Source organism: Canis lupus, chromosome 7, assembly GCF_048164855.1.
Source record: "Canis lupus baileyi chromosome 7, mCanLup2.hap1, whole genome shotgun sequence".
Taxonomy (NCBI): domain Eukaryota; kingdom Metazoa; phylum Chordata; class Mammalia; order Carnivora; family Canidae; genus Canis; species Canis lupus.
Window position 1 is genome coordinate 11,956,285 of NC_132844.1, and position 24,442 is coordinate 11,980,726.

At 32.6% G+C, this 24,442-nt stretch overlaps 1 long non-coding RNA gene across 5 annotated transcripts in view; it reads right to left on the reverse strand.

Moving 5' to 3' along the window:
* LOC140636230 (uncharacterized) overlaps positions 1-20,051 on the reverse strand; it is an 80,461-nt gene extending 60,410 nt beyond the window's left edge. For 2 of the 5 annotated variants that reach the window (XR_012033526.1, XR_012033529.1), the window contains exons 1-3: positions 19,956-20,051; positions 11,615-11,766; positions 8,655-8,712 (exon numbers count right to left, since the gene is read on the reverse strand). This is a non-coding gene — a long non-coding RNA (uncharacterized lncRNA). Of the gene's footprint in view, positions 1-8,654; positions 8,713-11,614; positions 11,767-14,462; positions 14,545-14,891; positions 14,932-15,282; positions 15,332-19,955 lie in introns of all 5 variants that reach the window. The other 3 variants (XR_012033528.1, XR_012033527.1, XR_012033530.1) reach the window with 3 other exon arrangements.
* Between the last annotated feature and the right edge of the window lie 4,391 nt (positions 20,052-24,442).

The window sequence follows — 24,442 nt, forward strand, 5'->3', positions numbered from 1 at the left end:
AACCTGTTGTTTAGTGTAGTCCCATTCCTTAAATATCCAAGCTACATCATATGGATAACTACTTATAGTCTCTTTATAAGCATTTGTTGCTTTATTTGTCACTTTTCTGTTATCAAGATAACTTCTTTCCTTAAGCCTCACGAACCAACCTCTGCTAGCTTCAAACTTTTCTTCTGCAGCTACCTCATCTCTTTCAGCCTTTATAGAATTGAATGGAATTAGAGACTTTGCTCCGAATTAGGCTTTAGCTTAAAGGAATATTGTGACTGGAATTTTAATGAACACAGGATGTATTCACATTTATTTGTACCAGCTTTGATTTCTTTCATCAATGTTCCAGAGTTTTCATTGTACAAGTCTTTCACCTCTTTGGTTAAGTTTACTGTCAAGAATCTTATTTTAGCAAAAATTATTCCTAAAAATCCCCTTTCTCCATGCTCCTTATTAGTATATGCCTTCTGTTGCCTTATTAATATATGCTGTTATGATGATGATGTATCTATCTTCTCAGTTTGTTCTCTCTGAATTTTCTCTGCTAGCTGGTTTGCTTTTCCTCTAATGTCAGAAACAAGAAATACAGAGATACCCACTCTTGCCTCAGCTATTCATATCATTTTATTATAACTTGTTTGGTGGTTGATAATATTCTTTTGGTTATTTCTCATATTATAGTCTGAGGACAACTGCAGCTGGAATTATATAAACATTTCTTTACTCACCTGTCTGTAGTCTACCCAAGAATAGATGAACTATTACAGGTTGTCAGGATTTCCTTCCGCCATGTAGCTTCTTCAAGTTGCTACCTTTGACTTCCAGCGGGAAATCTCAAAATGAATTTATTTGTAGTTGCCTTTCTCCAGAGTAAGTTAAAAAAAAAAAAAACCCAAAAACAAAACAGGTGGACGTTACCAGTTTCCTTAAGGCTAAACTTGGAACTGGTATAACTTCACTTCTTGGAAATTTTATGGTGAGAGCCATCATAGACTAATTCAAATTCAAAGGTCGAAGAACATATTCCATTCTCATTTGACAAAATACAAAGCAGATATTGAGAATGAAGGCATCGGTGGTGACCATCTTGGCAATAAGCTGCCAAAATGATCATATTAGGTGCATTTTTCAAATTGAGGAAATGAGTGTCAAAGGCATTATTTAATTCGCCCAAGGTAAAAGTGAAACCTAAATAATTTAGCTCCAAAGCCCATCTTCTTAACTATAAAGTTTTGCTGTCTCTAGATAATTATAGATAACACAGGCATCAATTTCTGCCAAATCAGTACGACAACCTCTAAATTTTATTTCAAAATAATTATGACAATGATAGTAATTATCATTTAATATCTACTAATTTGTTTATTTAGGTATGAAACCATGATGTAGTTTTAAATATCTACTTCAAATTCTTCAAGTTAAACTGATTTTACTTTTTATTCCATAGCACCCTATCACCATGTGTGTTTATAAGAACCTTTATTTTATTTTTCTAAATATATTTTCTTTCAGTTCCATTCATTTCATTCTCCACATTTAATTTCCTATCATCTCAACATATTAGATGCCCAGTTTTAGTGTATTTAACTTCTGCTTGTCTAATCACTACTATTAGATTTGTAATAGTTTCCCAAAAACATGCATATTTGGGGGAATAATTATTTTGTTATATTTGCCCATTCACTCAGAAATTTACATTTGAATTATTTTATTACTTCTTAGCATTACCTTGTATTATATGTATTTAATTTCAAATTATATTCTATTATAGAAAACAGTAGATTGATAATAGTTAGATACCTGTTAATGGACTCATGTGATAGATTACTTGTGTTATAAATTAAATGTGTCATAGAGTTAAATAGATAGTTCAGAGGTTATAGGTATAGTAAATTTCAATAGTACTTCTAAATTGGTCTTCAGAATGGTTTGATCAATTAAACTACCTTCAGCTGCATATGAAGGGTATCTTTTCCCCTCAATCCTAGAAAGTTCTAATTTTTACCATTGGATGGTTATGAAGTGGTATAATTTTAGTGTTTATTTCTCCGAGTTCTATGAAAGTTGAGGATTTCTTCACATATTAATAGCATTTGGTTTCCTGTTTCTTCAGGAAATCATATGTTTGACTTATTTTATTTTTATTTCTATTGAATATATTGCCTTTCTTTTATTGATTTTCTTTAACTAGGAATTTAAACTTAATTTTGTACTAGGTGGAAATTTGTAATTTCCTGTAAGATCAAAATTATGTCTGCTCCTTTGGTTAAAAAACTTTCCTAATATTATCTATTAAGCACACAGAGCATCAATGCAATCTGTCAATTTAATGTTTTCCTGATTATGATATAGCAAATAATTTTCTTTTTTGGATTTTATAGCCTCGTCACTATGTAACAAATCCCACTCAAGTCAGATGAATGCTTTAGGTGTTGGTGTTGGCACAACTTTCCTTGGAGTTTTCTTCTGTTCTAATCTTACTTAGGAAAGGCAAAACTTTGGGCCTACATCTAACCCATCCTGGGCTACATCATTGACCTTTCACTATTCCTTTGGCTGTTCTTTGTTTTTACTGAAGTGAAAAAATATAATTGTCTCTTTTTGGGTCCCAAATATGGGCTCCACTTATCAAATCTCTGCATAAGTAAAATTCTAATATTCAGAACTTGGATCCCAGATGCCTGACTTCATGTTTAAACCTCCTTGGTAACCTCTAGTGTATTTTCTTTTATAAATTGATACTTAATATTTCTCAATGGATGTTCATTTTATGACCCTGCATTTAAAAACATGCCTAAGGCAAAATGATTATTTTTCATTTCTCCTGCCCCAGCTTCTTCTTGCCTTCTCTGTATTATAATAACTACCCACTAAATGGAGCTCAGATGTACATATCTGTGGTTCAGTTTGGGGTCAGTTTCAATTAACTCTTTCTCTCCTCATTTTAAACATATTTTCCTGCTTTTTTGCAAGTCTAGTAATTTTTAGAATTAGATTCCCAAGTTTACAGATTTTACAGGAGGAAAACATTCCAGCTATTGTCTTATTTTAGAAACTTTCTAGTTGAGTATAAAGTTGCACATGTGACCTGATAATTCTGAGAATATGATTTTATAATTCTGGATTTTGTTTCTTTCGTTCTGCTTTTACACACAATTGAATAAGTTCAAAAAGCAGGTCTTGTTTGCTTTCCCTAGAAGTAAAGCAATTACGTAAGGTATGTCCTCTTTCCCAGGAGGATGAACATGCTGCATTACAAAGCTAGTAAGCTTCAGGGGTAGAAAAATAGTGACACAAGTTTCACCTGCCATAAAATGAAATGTTCTATTGGGACAAAATGAAGCTGGAAAGCAGTAAAATTCAGTGCAATGGAAATGTAGCAGTGCCAGATTAAGCAATATTTTTTCCCTCAGCACTTAAAAAGAGTGCATTAAAAAATTCAAAGCAATCAATGATGTTGGGTAGATACATTTGAAACACATCTGAAATTTAAGTATTAGTTCTACAGAACACCATTAACTAATTTAACAGAATGTTTCAAAGTCTTTGCATAATACTTTGTTAAATATATTTATTAGTATAATATTAAAATAAGATCAAATTACTATCATTTTTCCCTATAGAACATTTGTGGGAAGTCATATGTTCTCTAGCATTTTGTTCATTCTTTTTCTAGTTTCCTACCTGTAGAAAAAGAAACAACTTTATTTTTTTTTTTAAGAAACAACTTTAAAAAAAAAAAAGTACCTTCAAATTTTCATTTGGACAGATAATTAATGTCTAGAAACAACACCTTTTAAGTTTAAAGTTCTCATATTTCAAAAATGGAAATGTAATTACTAACACATGAAAATGCAGCATTTTCATAAACCTAAATGTATTATTTCCTTAAAAATTCAGATATGATCTCATATCCACATAATTATCTTAACATAGTCTTAACACAGAGTATATACTTTGGCTGGTTAATCACATGATACTGTTATATAAAATGTTAGGATGCATGAGATCAGAAAATATTGCTTAACTATTAAAACATAAAAATACAAAACTGAAACATGATTACAGGGTTTAAAAATCTACAAAGACAGCAGATAAAAGACTGAATTCTGTAGAAAATAGATTTACTGATTGAGAGCATTAGCTCAAGAAATCCTACCAGAATACAAGAATGAGTCACAGAAAAAGATGGTAAGTGAAAGGTTAGACACGGGGGAATGGATGGAAAGATTCAATACAAGTGTAAGGGAGATTCAAAAAATGAGTGCTCAGCAGAGGAGTAAGAAGCAACAACATAAAAATAATAATGAAAACTGAAAACAACATAACCTCCTGTCCCTATCCAAACCAATACTAGGACCAAATATATTTTCCTGTCCTTGGGTTAAGTGATTCTGTGACCAGGGATACTTAGGAAAGCATGTCTTTGTATTGAATAATCTGCTTCTCGGCAAAGTAACTACTTTCTCTAGAAAATAGTTAGGCCTGGGAAATATGGCTAAATATTTAACCAACTAAAATAGCATGTTTCACAAGCCTAACAGCTTACTATTCAAGTCTCTCTTCAAAACCCTTATCTTACTGTGTCCACCAATTACAAAACTGTTACATCATGAATTCTGCTTGATCTCAACTAGTTTTCTACTTTTTCAGACCTACCTTAGTAGAGCAGATAACTCAGGGTATGCTTACACTTTGATATGAAGAGCAAGAGCTAAAATTTACTTATATGTCTAAGATATTTCCTGTCTTAAAATTCAACTCCTAGAAAGGTATCTAGGTGGCTCAGTCAGTTAAGCCTCTGCCTTTGCCTCAGGTCCTGATCATGGAGCCCTGAATCCAGCCCCACCTCTGGCTCTCTGCTCAATGGGGAATCTGCTTCTCCTTCTCCTTCTGCTCCTCCCCCAGGTCATTTCCACATGCTCGCGCTCTCTCTCTTGCTCGCTTACTCTCTCTCTCTCAAATAATAAATAAAATATTTTTAAAAATCAACTCCTATAAATTACACTTTATTTATTATTTATTTATTTATAAATTACACTTCCATGCAATAAAATTTGTAATCTATTCTACAGATAATATTGCAAGGTATTGAAAACTTAAAGATAAGTATCAGCATCAAGGAACTTATTTATTTATTTATTTATTTATTTATTTATTTATTTATTTTTAAGGAGCTTTTAAAAGAAGTAACATTTAGATATATATGTGTATATATATATATAAAAGGACTGTCTCAAACAACTGGAGACCTTTCTTTCTTAGTAAACTCTTAACTACTGCTGAGTCAGCTGCTTACTAGCAAAAGGTACACATTCACAACCAAGGATAAGGCTGAGTATCTGAAGCAGTACAGCTCTTAGTTTATCTTCAAAATGTGTTAATATAATGGATTTATGGGATTTCTTATCCAAATATGAAAACTCGTCTCCCCACCCCCATCAAGACTCTCTTCTTTGTTCAAACTAAAACTCATACACATGTATAGACATGGGCGATTTCGCATTGGTTTCCATGGTCATCCTACAGTGGTAACCTTGGAATGTGGGTGCTCTCTGCATACCCTGGTAATTTGACACGTGTCTTATAACTCAGAGCTTGTTCAATTGCTCCATGACAAGAGCAAGTCAGTGCTGACACTTAGGGCTTATTTGAGCAAGCCCAGGAAATATCTCTATAATAGGACAGGGCAGCTGTCAGCTCTCAAGCAGCTTAACTTTCTAAGTTCACCTGTTTCTTTTAAATATCATAAGCTATTTTTGGAAGAGATACACATTTTGAGTATCAGTAGTAGCATCTTCTCTACATCATCTTATCTTTGTTCCCCCCTAATTAACAGACTGGCATCCTAGGGGAATAAAAGTTAATCTTATTATCCTGCTGTTATTGGTGTATCATCATAAATTCATCAAACACCACACAGAAAATAACACCACGCTATATGCACACTGTGCCTCTGTACAAAGGAAATAAAAGATTTTTCTTTCTCTGAAGAAATTTTTGAATTATTTAATAAGAAATGATGGAATAGAACAATATCAGGCAACAATGGACTATTGCTAAAAAGGTCATTCAAACAAGATCTATAGGGGATAAGAGCAAAGAAAAAAAGTACGAAAGAAAGTGGAGCTGGATTTCAACCAAATTAAGAGAGAACTTAGCTACTTGGAGGAAAGAAAGGAAGCATCTTTTTAGGTATGAAAATGAGTGTTCTGTGTCCCAGTAAGAAATTGAGAGCCCTACTAACTTCTTTAAAGACAGATTAAGAAAACATTATGCTAACCAAACTGAGATTCATTTGGAAGTGAAAGGTGGTGCTAAGTTGAAATAATATTATTATTATTATTATTATTATTATTATTTATTCATGGAGACACATCAGAGAGAGGAGAGAGAGAGAGAGAGAGAGAGGCAGAGACACAGGCAGAGGCAGAAGCAGGCTCCACGCAGGGAGCCCGACGTGGGACTTGATCCTGGATCTCTAGGATCACACCTTGGGCTGAAGGCGGCGCTAAACCGCTAAGCCACCGGGGCTGCCCAATATATTATTTTTAAGTTAGTTTTTATTGTCGCAAAATTGATCTTATGATGATGTGAACTTTTTAAAAAAAAACATTGTATATTTAAAATTATTTTCAAAAACAAACTTCTTTAAAAGAGTATCTGTTATTCAAGTGAAACATAGTAATAGCTGGTATTGTGAACTTAGAAATATTAAATATTAATAATATCTTATGGGAAAATCAAATACATTACAGGAAAATTGAAATATTGATCATCTAAACATCAAAAATTATAATAAGGATAATTTCTATTGGTTTATGTTTACATACTTAATTTGTTTCTTAGGTTCATGTGTCCCTAGGGCCTTATCATTGATATATTTCAGAGAATGATATTTTTTTCCATACGGAATTATGTTTTCATATAATAACCTGCAATATCATTCAAAATTGCATTTTATGAATAACATTGAAACCACTGACACTATTACTGACCTTTCCTGAGTACTGCAATAGGTCTTTTGTAATATATTTTTTGGCGAATGGTTCTATGGATTTTAACACATGTATGGGTATATAACCATATAATAATCTGAATGCAGAAGAGACCCATTTCCCCCAAACACTCTTGTGATATCCTTAAGTAATACTGTCCTCCTACTACTGGTCACTGGAAACTATATCTTCTCTGCCACTATAGATTTATCTTCTGGAGAATGTCATATAAATAAAATCTAATAGTTTGTGAACTTTTGAGATTGACTTCTCTCATTTGCATAAAACACTTTTGCAATTCATCCAAGTTGAAGAATATTTAGGTTGTCTCTAGTTTGGGGTAATTATAAATTTCATAAATAATCATGTACAAGTTTTTGTTTTAAGATAAGTTTTTCTTTCTTTAGGGTGAATACAAAAGAGAGTGTTCTCTAGACCATATAGTAATTATGTATTTATAAGAAATTGTCAAACTCTTTTCAGAGTAGGTGTACCATTTTCTATAACCACTGGCAATGCATGAGAGTTTCAAACGTTCAGAATCCTTATTATCAATTGATATTGTCAATTATTTTTGGCCATCCTACAAGTTGTTTTACTGGTATTTTATTATGGTTTTAATTTGCATACTCATATTCACTAATAATGTTGAACAATTTTTATGTCCTTTTTTTAACATTCATATATCATCTTTGATGAAGTGTCCTTTCAGGTCTTGTATGTATTTTTATTAATTGGGGTTTTTGTTTTCCTACTGGTGAGTACTAAGAGCTCTTTATATATTAAGATAAAATTATTTTAGCTAGATATGTGATTTGCAAACATTCTCTCCTAGTCTGTTCCTTCCTATCACATTTAAGAACTCTCCAACACCAGGGCACAAAGATTTTTCTTCCATTTCTTCCTTCAAAGTTTTATAATTTTATATTTATATTTATAATACACTTTTGTTAAAAGTATAAGTTGTAATATTTAGGTTGAATTTAATTATAAGCTTAAGGATGTCCATTTATTCCCGCAAAACTGTTGAAAAGGTACACTTTATCTATTATCTCCTTCCAAAATCCTTTGCCACTCATATGTGGGTCTATTTCTGGATTGTCTATTTTGTTCTACTGCTCTGTGTATCAACTCTTTGCCAATAGCACATTAAAAATAGTTTATAGTGCATAATAACTATTTTTATAAATACGAATGCTGTATATAGATTTTGTATAGATCCTTTAATATTCTACTAGGTATCATGTTATAGAAAATGTCACATAAACCTGATATTTATTCTAGGCTGTGCTACTTAACAGAGAAACTGTGACTCTGTACAACTTGTATAGAGGATATAACTTCCATTTCCTCATATATAAAATTGCCATAAATTATCTAAATTATAAGAGTATTGTAGGTATTAAATGAGCTAGCTTATTTAAAGTAAATAACATTTAATATATATTCTCAGTAAATGTTATTTCTTTTTGTTCTTTATTCTGTCCAGCACTATATGCTTGCCTGGGTTTATTGGATATTATTTTAATAAAGTAACCCTTTAAAAATATATAAAGCATGGGAAAAACAATAAGCTAATATAAATATAATTAGTACAATTTTATGCATAATTGCAGAAAAACAAAACAATTAATATAAAGCTCGCATACTCATAATAAAATTTACCTTCATAGGGTATGAGGCTTTCAGAGAAGAATTACTATTTTCCACTTGTGACCTTGAGCTAAAGAAAAAGCGAAAAAGAACATATCATGCAGCTCAGTACCCTTTAGATTTAGTGCACAGAGAACTAATCCATCTGTTTATGGTTCCTTTTTTTGTCCCTAGATAACACTTTGTTAAAAGACACATGCTTCAACCTTCAAGATAAATTATCCTTTCAATTCTTAATGGTTGTAAGTGATAAAACCCAAGAGCAAATCAGTGTGTGCATTAAAACTGGTGACATCTATGCCTTTGGCTTGCTGAATGATTATCAAGATATTTAAAGGTTAAATGGTTATTTATACATTTATACATAGATGGAGTTCATGAATATAGTTGTCATTGCTCTCAACATTTGAGTGCCATATATTAAAAAGTGGATAGATGAAGCAGATGGGTGGTACAAATAAGGAGTAAATATGAATAAATATACAACTCTCAAACAATTTGATTTCTACCTTCAATGTAGCAGTCATTTTAATAAAAATAGAAAAATTTGGAGAAGGGGAACTGATTTCATGGAACATGTTTCCTCTATAAACACCAATTTAGTGCACATCTGGGAGAAGTCCCAGAGGAAAACTCAATAAACTTGCTTTGGAACTTTTTTCTATGAAAGAACTCAAGCTGATGTTCTAGGAATTTAATTTGCTGACTTCTATTCCAACACTACAGTGAAAATTTTCACCTCTTAAGATTACTATAATTGTCCTCATAACATCTATTTTGGCTCCTTTAGGTTATATGATAATAATTTGTGTTCATGAGAGCACATTAGTTGGGATAACTATAGACAAAATAAATACAATTCTCTCTTTAAGAAATGTTTTTTTTTTTCAACTGAATACACCAATTACTCATGCAAAAATAGGAGAATGTTGATGGCCAAGGAAAATGGTGGCTCTAATATCTGCATCTCTCTCCATGTTCTCAAAAAAACAATATAGATCCCCCATAAGAACCTGTACAACTACACAAAATCTTCACGCTCAGAACATCTGAAAGACATGAAAACTACAATTAAAATACCTGTAAGTGAAAAAAAAATGCCAGATAAGCAGCTATTTCTCACATCCTTTGATCATACCACTATATAAGCATTGCTGTCCAGGGGAAAAAAGGATAGCAAGTAGAAGATCGACTTAAAAAGTTGCCAGGAAGAAAAATCCCACCATAACTGTCAAAATTCTGAAAAAGAAATATGTTTTTTTTTCAGAGGACTGAACACAGTAGGCATGGTTCCTATTGGTAAGTTTACAAGGCATCATGACTAAAGAAGAAAAAGTGTAAGGAAAGGAGAGATATTTGTTTCCATATCCAATGGTAATGGTAATGAGAGACACAAAAGGGAAATTTAAGGCTCTGCAGGGAAAAAAAAGAGGACAAAAAAAAAAAGCACAAAGATCAGAGTTGATAAATTCCTCCTCCCAATATGAATAAGAACAAAAATTAAAATTACAATGAATGACTTAATATTTGTGTTAGTGTTCTCAGAAACATAACCAATAGGAGGTGATAGATAAGATAGATAAATGATAGATGATAGAGATAGAAAAATAGATGATAGATGATAGATGAGATTTATGATGAGAATTGACTCACATGATTATAGAAGCTGACATATATCATGAAATGGTGTCTGCAAGCTAGAGAACCAAGAATACAGGTGCTATAATTCAGTCCAAGTCCAAAGGCCTGAGAATGAGGGGAGTCATTGGTGTAACTACGAGGCCAAGATCAAAGACCAAAGAAATTTCCCAGAGTAGGTGTTGATGCAAGTCCCAAGTACAAAGGACCCCGAAACACGTTATAAGAGGGTGGTAAAAAATGAATATCTTGGTCAAAGAGGAGATAAAAAGAATTCACCCTTTTTCCACTTGTTCTGTATGAGATCTCAACAGATTAGATGATGAGGGTGAGGGTGAATCTTTACTCAGTTTGCTGATTCAAATGTTAATATCTTCTAGAAACATCCTCACAAACAGATCCAGAAATAATGTTTTACCAACCATCTGGCCATCTCTTTCCCCAACTGCTATAAAATTAACAATTACCATATTAATTATAAATCCTAAAGAAATTTTTGGCAACCAGTATTCAACATCACTTTAAGAAAGCAATTCACCATGAGCAATTGGCATTTATTATAATACTGCAAGGTTGGTTCAATATTTATAAATCTATTAAGATAATATACTACCAGTGTGTTGAAGAAGAATCATGTGATTACCTCTAAAGATGATAAAGAATTACAAAAAAATTAAATTTTCACTCTTCATAAAAATATAGCTAAGGAGATACATATTGATACATCTTTAACAAAATAAAAACAAATTAGTTGTAAAATCAGTATTTTGTTTAATAAGGAAACAGTAGCATTTCCATTAATACCAGACACAAATTAAAGATGCCAACTAAGACCCCCAGTATTTAACACTATATTGAAATTACCTGACAAATTAAAAACAGTAAGTTGTAAAATAGGAAGTACAACTCTTTCTATTTGTACACTCTAAGATAGTATACCTAAAAAGCTGAAATCAAAATTTTGATTAAAAAATAAAATTATAGGGATGCCTGGGTGACTCAGTAGTTGCGTGTTTGCCTCTGGCTCAGGGCATGATCCTAGGTTCTTGGGATCGAGTCCTGCACTGGCCTCCCTCTGCGGAGACTTCTTCCCCCTCTGCCTATGTCTCTGCCTCTCTCTCTGTGTCTCTCATGAGTAAATACATACAATCTTTAAAAATAAATAAATAAATAAACAAACAAATAAATAAAATTATACACTAAAGTAGCAGAAAACACTAACATATAGAATTTAAAAAGCCTACTTACTCATGAACAACAACCAGTTCTAAGACACAATGGTAGAGAAAAATCTATTCACTATAGCAATATCAAAAATGAGAAAACTAGGGTACCTGGGATGGCTCAGTTGGTTAAACATCCCACACCGGATTTCAGCTCAGGTCATGATTTTCAGGGTCATAGGATTGTGCCCTCCATTGGACTTGGTACTGAGTGTGGAGCCTGCTTAAGATTCTTTCTCTCCCTCTTCTTCAGTCTCTCCTCCCTCAAAAAAAAAAAAAAAAAAAAAAAAAAGAAGAAGAAGAAGAAAAAGATGAGAAAACATAAATACACTTAAAAAGAAACATGGAAACTGTTTATGAAGTTAAAGTACTTCTCAATGAAACAAATCAGACTTGCACAAATATAAAGAAATATGTCTGTCATTCTTTAATAGAATGACTCAACATACTAAGATAACTCTTCTCCCTAATTAAATTTATGAATTTAGCATAATCCCAATAAATAAACCTACAAACTTTTATGGACATTAACACAAGGATTATACTTTTATTAGAATAACTAGTATAACTAGAAACATGAGGAGCAAGACTGACATAAAATTAAATATTCTCTAAAACCATGTTATTCAAAATAATGTGGTGTTGATGCATAAACAGACAAAAAAGCAATGAAATATAATAGGAAGTCCAGAAATTGATCTGAATTGTCAAGGGACATTTAATATATTATAAAGATAACATCTGAAATTACGAAGGCAATAGACTGACTTTTTAATAAGTGGTGTCCAGAAAATTGCATAGCCAGTTGGAAAAAAATAACATATGTTACAATTTATAAGAATAAGCTCTAAATATTATACAGCTATAACAAAACAAATACCACACATAGCAAAAGAAAACATATGTAAGGTTTTGAATATTCTAGGTGTAGGGAAAGAGTTTATATGACTTAAAATCCGGAAGGAATAAAAGAAAAAAATTAATATATTCAAATATGATTTAAAAATATACACAATGAAAAAGAATAACGTTTTGATGCCATAATTCTAAAGGCAAACAATATTTTTTTAAGATTTATTTACTTGAGAGACAGAGAGAGAGCAAGGGAAGGAGTAGAGGGAGAGGGAGAGAAGCATCTTCCTGCTGAGCACAGAGCCCAACACATGGCTGGTCCCATGACCCTGCAATCATGACTTGAGATCATGACCTGAGCTTAAATCAAGAATCAGACGCTTAATCCACTGAGCCACCTAGGAGCCCTGACAATCAATTGTAAAAGATATTTACAACATAAAGCACAGATAAACATGTCATCTTTAATATATAAATATCCTTTAAAATCTAGGAAAACAGAAAAAAAAAACCTGAGAAAAAGGTCAACAATCAATAATAAACAAAGCAAAATTATAAAAAGGTAATTTAGTAATTTAAAATGTTCAACTTTGCTATGTATATAAGAGAAATGAAAAAGCAAAACTAAAAGAATTATCATTTATCACCTATTAGATTGCCAAAATTTGCAAAACCTGACAACAAACTCTATTCGCAAGGCTGTGGGCAAATAGGCTGATTGGAATTCAAAATGGTACAACAGTTATAAGATGGGTGTGAATAGGAGGGGAGAAATTAAAAGGGAAGTGAACATTTCTTTCAGGATAAAAGATCCTGACTTTTGGATCCATGTGATTATTAATTTTAAAAATAAGCAAATTAAAGCAATAAAAATGAAATAAATACTAATATAGAATACATAGAAAAACAAAACAAAAAATAACAGGACATAAAAGGGGAAAAAGACCTACCCTGCATATTAAACACAATACTTTTCTATGTATGCCCAGACTAAAGAGAAAAATGTCCACAAGCAAATATGGAAATCTAGTTACAAATTTGTTTTCAGAGAGGTATGGGATAACAATCAAGAAAGTGCTGTGTATTTAAGGATTTGGCAATTGAGTAAATGCATTGAGGATAATCAGAAGCTGGTTTTTCATTGTGGAAAAGAGACTGTTAGAAAGAAGGAAAATATAAGAATAAATGATTTTGTGAGTTTAATTGGAATATTAGAAAAACTTTGTATACACATACACATATACACACATAAATATGGGCATCTTCCTACCACATAAAACAAAAGAAATAGGGAAATGCACATAAAATAATAGTATGTCAATAATACAATGGAACTAACTTGAAGAACTCCCAATAGACTGCAGAAAATCTGAGTTTCAAAAGAAATAATAATAGTAACAGAATTTTTGTAAAATAAAGAATTTATGAGTGCATACTGATAGGAATAAATAAATAAGTGGGAGTGAGTGTAAAGGTCTCCCCTGCTGTAAAGTGCTATAAAAATGATTTCACATGGCTAGATAATTGAAGACTCATAGACTTCAGAGTGAATGTTCACACGTATCTTAATAAAGTTGAAGTATATGGAAAGTATGTAGACAAGCATTAATAGCCTGAGAAACTTCCAGGCACAGTTCTTTAGAATTATTCATATATGATATACTGCATTTCTGGAATATGAATTTGTGTGTCACTACAATTTGTGTGTCTTCTTGGTTTTATAAGAGCTTCCCAAATGTTCCCAGTGGGATCTTTCATGCCTTTCTAGCCACATAACCGAGCCAAACTTGTAACTGGTTACACCAGGTGTAAGTGATCAATATGCCAACCGGCCTGGTGACACCAGAAAAGTTTCCAACTTTAAAAATCATATTATAGGGATCCCTGGGTGGCGCAGCGGTTTGGCGCCTGCCTTTGGCCCAGGGCATGATCCTGGAGACCTGGGATCGAATCCCACGTCGGAGTCCCGGTGCATGGAGCCTGCTTCTCTCTCTGCCTGTATCTCTGCCTCTCTCTCTCTCTCTCTCTCTGTGTGACTATCATAAATAAAAAAAGAGAAATTAAAAAAATAAAAATCATATTATAAATCAGTAGTTAGAATTCTCACCCATCTTGTGGCCAAAAGTCAGTTCCATACTTCCAGGTATTCCTGGAGATTTAAAAAAAAAATGAGCTGTCCTAGTCCTGATCTATGAAAAGAATGATAGAGTTAAAAATAACACCATTTAGCAACTATCATAATAATTAAACGAGACAAAATCATGAGTGGGAACTAACCTCAAGGGTAAAATTTGATGAGGAGCAGGATATTTACATACTCTCCAAGTAATTCCCCTCTAATTACTTTTTCTTTTCTTTTCTTTTTTTTCTTTTCTTTTCTTTTTTCTTTTCTTTTCTTTTCTTTCTTTCTTTTTTTTTTTTTCAAGTAGGAATTAGCAATTTTACAGTGTATTAACCTAGTTGTTATCACCTTAGGCAAATCATCAAAGTTAACATCAGCAGTAACAGAACAAGCTGACAGTATGTGCCCTCTTACCAGCCACCGAGAAAGATACAGCATCGCTTCTGTGATATTGCTGTCAAAAATACATCATTTGAATGAGATCATTAGTAAGAATGAATTAAAACTAAAATGAGGGACATTCTAAAATACAACTGGTTTGGGGGATCCCTTTGTGGCTCAGTGGTTTAGTGCCTGCCTTCTGCCCTGGGCGTGATCCTGGAGCGAGGGATCCAGTCCCACATGGGTCTCCCTGCATGGAGCCTGCTTGTGTCTTTGTCTCTCTCTGTCTCTCTGTCTCTCTCTGTGTGTGTGTGTGTGTGTCTCATGAATAAATAAATAAAATCTTTAAAATAAAATAACTGGTTTGTAATTTTTTTTTAATGTCAAGTTCACAAAAGCTAAAGAAAGGCAAATGAACACTTACAGGTTGAAGAAGACTAAAGAAAGATAGCAATAAGTATAAATGGTCTGACCTGGAACCAACACAAGAAAACAAAAATTACTAATAAGTACATTATTGGAGAAATTTATGAAATTTGAAGGTATACAATTGATTTAATAAAATTACCATGTCAGTGTTCTAATTAACAATTTTGATAATTGTTCCAGGGTTATAGATTCTTGGAAAATGTATTCTGAAATATTTAAGGGTGAATGCATAGAATGTCATCAGCACAATACTAAATGTCTCCATTTCTTTATATATATGTATATAAGACACACTCATATTAACCCACAGAACTGAATGAAAATACAGTACTATTTGTGCTCTCAAGTGCTGATTTTCCAACTCAAAATTAAGCAACGGCAAAAATATTCAGAGAACTAAATGAATGCTATTTTGTATTATTTTTCAATTTAGTCAGGTAGGATAAAATGACAGTGCTGCTTATTTATTTAAAGTCTTATAGATTATGGTAGTAATAATTTAGTTATCCCTGATCATTTCATCATTTTAAGTAACTTTAAATGATGGGACTGCAAAGAAATGACTATGGGTCTCACCTTTTAAAGAGGAAGGGAATATACAGGTAATCACATTATTCAGTTCAGACCAATTGATTTAAACAATGCTAATTTGCTAAAACAAATTATTGATGATGGCTATTTTAGGGCTTTTAAAAGAAAATATTTTATATAAAAGTATATTTGCCATAAACCATTACTGATGAAGCTATCCAAATTCCTTTTAACATCAACTGTTTGAAATCCCATTTTATAACAGAGAAAAATGAAGGATGCCTGGGTGGCTCAGCAGTTGAGGTATGCCTTCAGCTTAGGGCGTGATCCTGGGGTCACAGGATGAAGTCCCGCCTCGGGCTCCCTGCATGGAGCCTGCTTCTCCCTCTGCCTGTGTCTCTGCATCTCTCTCCGTGTCTCTCATGAATAAATAAATAATATCTTTTAAAAAATAGAGGAAAATGAATCTTAGAAATTTTAGATAATTGTTGGAGATGACCCAGACAGTAACAATGCCAGAGCAAAATTTACATATTTGTCTGATTCCAGTACCAGTGCTCTTAATCACTGTCTATATTTTCTTATATCTAGTAAAATCCTACAGTTCATAAAATGTGAAATGTGCTGGATATTATACTGTGATTGGTATAGACCTAGATGCTAAGAGACCTGATAGCTTCCACTTTCTCTTTAGGAAAGCCTGTAGCTCTGCAGCAAATAGACTACAGGATAGAGTGAAAAATGGAGCACCAGAAGTCAGATGGGCAAATCAAGTTCAAGGACTTTCTAGCCCAGCTAAGCAAAGTGATGAATGTAGCCAACTGAAAAAAATCTAAAAAAGAAATTACTGAGGCTACCTAAAAGAGCTAAAGATTAGTATATCAAGTGGAATCTGTATTCCTATTTTCCAATTTTCCAAAATATTATTGGTTAGATTAGGTGGTGTAAGAGCTTGAATGATTAGGTTTATGGAAATGACATATATATGGAATTAGAGAGAGACACTTCCAAATAGCAGTTGTAGTAAAGATTTAGATTAAAAAAAATGAAGAATGAATGATATCCTTTCTCATATATAAAAACTAGTAGTTTCAGCAATTTTTGATCATGACATAGGTCTAAATAATTTTATCAAAGTCTATTTGAGATATAAGAAATATAAAGACATTAAGCAAGGTAGCATCAAAATCCCATTTTCTGCTCATGCTCCAAATCTAACTATCTCTAGGAAAGATCCCTTGGGATGTTTGATCTTCTCATTAACAACAGGGGCTCACATTCAGTCCACAAGGTCCAATTGAAGATAGAATACAGGCAACACCCTTTCTGAACTCAGCCACAGTAACTTCTTGCAAGATACATCCACGAAGGCAAAAGAAAAAAAAAGCAAAAATGAACTATTGGGACTTCATCAAGATAAGAAGCTTTTGCACAGCAAAGGATACAGTCAACAAAACTCAAAGACAACCTACAGAATGGGAGAAGATATTTGCAGATGACATATCAGATAAAGGGCTAGTTTCCAACATCTATAAAGAACTTATTAAACTCAACACCAAAGAAACAAAGAATCCAATCATGAAATGGGCAAAAGACATGAACAGAAATCTCACAGAGGAAGACATAGACATGGCCAACACGCACATGAGGAAATGCTCCACATCACTTGCCATCAGGGAAATACAAACCAAAACCACAATGAGATACCACCTCACACCAGTGAGAATGGGGAAAATTAACAAGGCAAGAAACCACAAATGTTGGAGAGGATGTGGAGAAAGGGGAACCCTCTTACACTGTTGGTGGGAATGTGAACTGGTGCAGCCACTCTGGAAAACTGTGTGGAGGTTCCTCAAAGAGTTAAAAATAGATCTGCCCTACACCCAGCAATTGCACTGCTGGGGATTTACCCCAAAGATACAGATGCAATGAAACGCTGGGACACCTGCACCCCGATGTTTCTAGCAGCAATGTCCACAATAGCCAAACTGTGGAAGGAGCCTCGGTGTCCATCTAAAGATTAATGGATAAAGAAGATGTGGTCTATGTATACAATGGAATATTCCTCAGCCATTAGAAACGACAAATACCCACCATTTGCTTCGACGTGGATGGAACTGGAGGGTATTATGCTGAGTGAAGTAAGTCAATCGGAGAAGGACAAACAGTGTATGTTCTCATTCATTTGGGGAATATAAATAATAGTGAAAGGGAATAGGAGGGAAGGGAGAAGAAATGTGTGGGAAATATCAGAAAGGGAAACAGAACATAAAGACTCCTAACTCTGGGAAACGAACTAGGGGTGGTGGAAAGGGAGGAGGTCGGGGGGTGGGGGTGAATGGGTGACGGGCACTGAGGGGGACACTTGACGGGATGAGCACTGGGTGTTATTCTGTATGTTGGTAAATTGAACACCAATAAAAAATAAATTTATTAAAAAGTAAAAAAATAAAAGCATTGGGTCAGCCTTAAAAGAAGAAGAAGAAGAAGAAGAAAGAAGAAGAAGAAGAAGAAGAAGAAGAAGAAGAAGAAGAAGAAGAAGAAGAAGAAGAAGAAGAAGAAGAAGAAGAAGAAGATAGAATACATCCTGCGTTCTTCACGCTCCTCATCTGTATTTTGGTCACAATTTTTTTTATGCCATACAAACTATTTTCCCCTCAACTAAATGAGAACACAGACATAACAAACAACAAAAAAACAAAAAATGCAATGCATTGGAATGTGAATTGAAAACATATTTTTGAATGTGTGTGTTTATGTATGTTTATGTTTATGCCTGGAACCTTAGTAGTAGCTTCCTCCACTCCCAACTTAGATTTTATAAATACATGATAACATGTATGGATGAACAGTTTCCTTTCTTTCTTTCAATCTGAACTGAATTTCTTTATTGTATATTTTAGTAAAGGTGACATTTGTTTAAGTGGTGAGGGCTGACATGCTTGTGTTTGTCTTTTGGGTCTGGACAAGCAGTCAGAAAAATAAATACCACCATTAAATATAATACTTTAGATAGGGAATTGCAAGTATTTTCCATTTATTTAGCATCTTTTTTGGATATTTGTCTTTGAGGGAGGAATAAGTGTTTACTGGGGCTCATGTAGAAGACTAGATGTACAAATAATAAAAAAGAGTGGTTTTGTCTGTATGTACACACAGAGAGTAAAAACGATATTTTAAGGTGTATAATGCATTTCTAGCTTCTTTATTCTTAAGCTTATTGTGCATAGAAAAATTTCTAAAAATTAATATAATAATCCCCATAAAATAATATTCTTCTGCACTTTTAATTTATAGAAAGAAATAAGATGAATGACGTGTATTTGAAAATCACTCAGATATAAATCTCCCTGTTCCTTATGAATCAAACCAATACATTTAATATAGCATACAATTTTCAATAACATAACCTATAATTTTTCAGCCCTCTTCAGTCATAGGATAAGATCTGAATAAAATACGTATGATTAAAACTTTCTAATCATGACAAATGACAAATGCTCAAAATTTTCAGGACTTTAAGTTTCTGTTTAAATGAAAACTTCTCCCATATAATTAACGAATTGAAAGATGTTCAATGAATACAAAAATGGTTTCCAGCAAATAATGTGAATATAAGGATTTTCATGGAAAATACCATTTAATCAGAGAACATAATTCAGCTATTGAGAAATATAATTAAAATACAATTTTTTTAATGTAGTGACTAATTAGAAAAACCAAAGAAGAATATCCTGAAATCTTAAATCACTTTAAATAAAAGATCCTGACAATTCATCCAATGTAAGTTAATTGAATTTTATTTCAGAATCACTATGCTACTTGGAAGAAATGTTACCAACAGTGTGTCTTTATCTTTCCCTACACTATAGAGAAAAGTTGGAATGTATAATGAGACCTTATATAATTGCGATAGGCAGAATGATCCCTCTGAAAGATGTCTATGACTGAAGCCTTGGCATTTGTGAAAATGTAACATTACATGGAAAAAGAGACTTTGCTGATGTCATTAACATTACAGGAAGGTTATAATAGGAAGGTTATACTGGATTATCCAGAAGGACCAAATCTAGTTACATGACCTTTTAAATAGGAGGAAGTCGGTGAAATGCTCAGAAAGTAAAGTCAGAACTATACCTAGTAAGAGTCAGTGTGCCATGATGGGTCCTTAGATGGAGGGGCCCTTGTGGAAATAACAGAAAGCTCAAGGAGCTAGGTAGGAGTAGCCCTCAGCTGACAACTAGTAAGGAAACAGCGACCTCAGCCTTACATCACAGAGCAGATTCTGTTAACAATCTGAACTTGGGACTGGGTTCATACTCAAAGCCTCCATTAGGAAACATAGCCCTGCCTACATCTTGATTTTATCCTAGTGAGGCCATGCTGAACTTCAGACTTACAGAACTATTAGATAGTAAGTGAGCATTTTTTAAGCCACTAAATTTGATAATTTGTTATTATAATAGAATGTGGATACTGTTATATAAGACCAAAGGCAGAATAAGTAACCAATGTTTTCTTAGGCAGTTCAGGAACTAGAAACAGAATAATTTAGAAGGAACAAAAAAGTAGGCAAAGTGTCCTAGACACATCTCTGTTACAACTCACTGGATGCAATGATATAGTATATCTCCGATCTATTGTTGGAGACAGATCTACTGAAGTTTCAAAGCAGTAGACCTAAACATTGTTGGCATATATGCTAGGATCAGTTGAGACATTTTGATCTAAAATTTCTGGAATTTGTCCACAATTTCCCATTGATAAGCCTAGAAAGTCAGATAATAAAAACAACTCCACATTAGCCAGGAACTTTGTGTATGATCAAGGGGGTAAAATCTGAAAATAAGCCTAATTAATGCTGGAAAGAAAACACTTTAAATGCATGAACTCGGGGATCCCTGGGTGGCTCAATGGTTCAGTGCCTGCCTTTGGCCCAGGACGTGATCCTGGAGTCCTGGTATCAAGTCCCACGTCGGGCTCCCAGCATGGAGCCTGCTTCTCCCTCTGCCTGTGTGTCGGCTTCTCTCTCTCTCTGTCTCTATCATGAATAAATAAATAAAATCTTAAAAAAAAATAAATGCATGAACTCTCAGAGTCTGTTTGATATTAAGCAAATGTTTTCTTTTTTGATGTATTTGTTTATTACTTGTGAAAAATCTCTTAATCATGGACTAGTGTTTATGAGAGATAACTAAATATAAATATATGGTCATGAAAAGTCAGCTATAAGACGCAAATAAGGAGCAAATCAAATGATGAAATATGTGATTAGTGAAATCACACTATGAGGATAGTTATCAAAAGATTATAAGGTATTTATGAGGAATGCAATTGCTCAATCAAAAGAAAGAAATTAAGCACTTATTCCTACAAAGCACGATGCAAAAATCTTGAGAGCTTCAAGTTTTATTGGAATCCTGATAAAAATTAATCTCTTAATTCATTTGATATATTTTCTTAGTATGATACTATGAATACTAATTTATTGCTGGCTTACCTTTGGATTTATCACTACATTTTATATGTCTTGGAGTTTGTAAACCAGCGCTGATGTCATTCAATGTTCAGAAAGGCTATATTCTCTAAATTAGTCATGGTTTCCTTATTTTTAATTGTTATTAATCATCACTAAATGCTGATAGATTTTCAGATGCAGTAATCTAGATAGGCAGAGCCCTTCTCTTCAAGGAGTCATTTCATAGTACACCATTCTTCCTGAAGTAGGAAAGATGGACATAGGTGAAGTTATGATCTAGGAAATCCAAGGATGATCTGAGTAGGTGTAAAGGAATGGAGGTCTTAATATACAGCCTTAAGGCAAGGAGAATAAGGGTCAGGTGTGTGATCTGATAATATAATTTAATATATATAATTGATATTTGACTGCTGGGTTAAGAATAAAGGAATTGGCTGAGGAGAAAGTAAAAAACTTTCAAAAGTATATTTGCAAAAATCTATGACTCTTCAACGCATTATTTTTTTCTAATCTTTTGGTAATTCATCATTCCATGAAATCTGATGTGAAATTCGGCAATAGTAAAGAAAAACAAGAAAAAATGTAAAATAGTATATGCTGTAGTTATATTTGTATTTTAATATGTGTTTTGGAGAGGATATAAAACCTTTAATGTGACAAATAAATTGTAAACTCTGTTAAATTTACTTAATGACATTGACAAAAGGTAGTCTAACAATAAAATAATAAGTCCTAATAATATAGTCCCCAAATAATAGAGATGTGGAATGTACATATATAGGATACAGCTATTGTTGCATACTTGTTGAACCCCAGATTAAAATAGTTAAAAAATGAAAGAGTTATGATTAATCATTTTACAAAAGAGAGAACTAGCTGCAGTTCTTCCATAAAATTTACCTAATGGTTTTGTACCTCACTACAGTTGGAAGACTTTGATCATCATTTACTGATGATTACTATGGCCCTGAAATAGTGCTTTATAAAAGATAGTTAATATAGAGGATGCCATTCCTCAATGTTGGCAAGTGTTCTTAAAAAACCTTCATGGGTGAAGATGAATATTATACTGAATATTAGTCACTTCTTTTTCTCCAAGAGGGCAACAGAGATGAATGCCTTTGACTCTATCCCTTCATTCAGGCAGAGCACACAAGAATCACTCTCTGCAGACTGTAGGCCTAAGGAGTCATCACCATAGGAGGGTTTTTATCTTGGTTCAATGAACACTGGGTACAAGCAATTATTGCAAAAGGAATACCTTTTGGGTCATGGCACTACTGACATATTTGTATTTTTTTTTCATGGTTTGGACCTGGAATATTGCAAAATACACACAAAAACACAAGATTTCATACATGTACACATAAATGCTAAAAGTAGATGATTTTCAGGGCAAAATTTTCATGCCATTCTTAATTTCTAAAAAGTAAAAGAGAAAAGTTCTCCTCAGAAGGAGGATGCCTTAGATGCTCAGTTTATCACTGTCAATACTTAATTTTACTCATTTTCTTTTCCCCCTGAACTCAAGGAAACAACTTTACCTCTTTTTATCAAAGTAAACTTGTTTATCTAGTCTTGACTCCATCTCTATTCAACTTCAAAGAACCTTACATTAACTACCTGCCTCTTTAGTAGAGAACATTTGTACATGTAAGGTTTCTAAAGAAAAAAAATATGCATTAAAAAATATTTTTGTATGTATTATCAATTGCCTCCCAAGGGGTGCCTCATATTACAATCCCAAAAATAATCCATGAAAGTTTCCTTTTAGCCTATATTTTTGTTGAGATAATAAATATTATTGATTTTTTAAATGTGTTGATTAAATGAAAGATGTCAATTCATTATTTTCTAAGTTATATTTATCTTATGACAATGATTCATTTATTCACACTTCCTGTGAATTACTTTTTATGCCTTATATTTTTACTTATTTGCATAAGTACATAAGTTAAGAATCTTTAGAATCATATGTTTATATATATATACACATATATATGTATAAACACACATACAAGCATATTATATTTCAGTTATCAAAAAGAATCTAATCTTGAATTTACTTCTACTACACTTCAAATAATATTGTAAGATTTTGGAAATAAAAGTTAACCCCTTTGTGCCACTCTTTACTTTTCTGTAAAAGATTAAATAAATGAATATATTCAACCCATTTAGAATAAAGCTTAGCAAAGCAGAAGTATTTCAAAAATGCTAATAACAAAGTAATATTAAAAACTTTACTATCATTACCAGTAATTTATCTTTCTTCATTGGCTTGGCTCTTTGAAAAAAATACATATATGAAAGTTGGCCCTGACTCTGTGCATATGCAGTTCCTCTAAAATAGTTTTTATTTTTAAAAATGTAGGCCAACTTATTAATACTTAATTTAATGGTTTCTAGATTTTGAGTCTTCAAAGACTTTACCATTAAAACTAAATGTGCTATTTTCTATTATGTTAAAAATGTAATTTGTTTACTAATAAATATTTATAATTATTTTTATCTAGACTATAGATTTATTAAAAAGTACAAAATGTGAGTCAACTTCTTTTTTAAATTATTATCCAAGTGTCTCAGCACTTTTTATTTCTTCAGACTAAGAAAACTTGACATAATCTTAAAAATTTCTTTATAAAAACTGTAAAATTGAAAAGTATTTTGTATCAGATGTTGGAAACCTCAGTTTAAATTAGTGGCAGGCAAACTAAAGCATTACAGCTTAGATTTTATTGTAAACAATAGTATAGACAATATATATTTTTTTAGAATAAACAATATTTTGAAGAGATTCTCTCTTTCTTGAGATACTCTCTCTCCCTCTCTCTTTGTCCCTACCCCATTCACACACACGCTTTCTTTCTAAATGAATAAATAAAATATTTTTTAAAAACAAATACATCCTAGATTAGTAATTTTTTTAATGGATCATGCTGTTGGTGTTGTATCTAAAAATCATTATGAAACACTTGGACAGCCAGATATTTTCCAATATTATTTTCTAGAAGTTCATAATTTTATATTTATATTTAGGTTTGTGCTTTATTTTAAATTAATTTTTGTGAAGTCTGAAAGTTCTGCTTTATAGTAATGCATCTGGATGTCAAGTAATTCCAGCATCGTTTTTTAAAAGATTTTA